We start from the raw sequence: 581 nt of genomic DNA, 5'->3' as shown, positions 1-581 counted from the left end.
AATTATTCATAGAAATCTCTTTTTGGCTAAAGGCCCAAATGTGACTGATGTAGAATTACAGTCCCTCTAATAAAACTGGAAATTGATTTGTGGTTCTGCCTGTCTAGACAAGACAAATCTGGGCCGTGCAGGGCTCCAGTAACCTCCCAATCATCATTTAAAAGGACACCATCTCTTAAACCACAGTGCAGTTATTCAGGGAAAGAAACAGCTTCTTAAAAAAAAAAAAACCAACAAAAAGCATTAATTATTCTATTGCGCATAGAGGCAATCAGTTTTTTTTTCTTTTGTAGTTCCCTAATCCCCACCTCCATATTACCACTTTTCATCAAAGTCGGTTTGCGTCTCGGCTAGTTGGTCCGTGTTGCGGGTGCATTGGAGCTCTCATCTCGACAATGCAGGAGATCAAACAGGCGCCCCGGACCTCTTTATCTCAGGCTAACGAGAAAATTAACGTTGGCAACTTTCCCAAAAGTGTCAAGCGAGCAGCGAGTCCCTTCTGCATGATCTCAGCGGGCTTCGGTGTCTGACGCTACCTCGGTGGCTTTGCTGACCTTGTCAGTTAATTGCCTTTCACTGAG

Source organism: Tiliqua scincoides, chromosome 13 (genome assembly GCF_035046505.1).
Source record: "Tiliqua scincoides isolate rTilSci1 chromosome 13, rTilSci1.hap2, whole genome shotgun sequence".
Lineage (NCBI taxonomy): Eukaryota > Metazoa > Chordata > Lepidosauria > Squamata > Scincidae > Tiliqua > Tiliqua scincoides.
Note: the sequence above shows the minus strand (reverse complement) of the source record.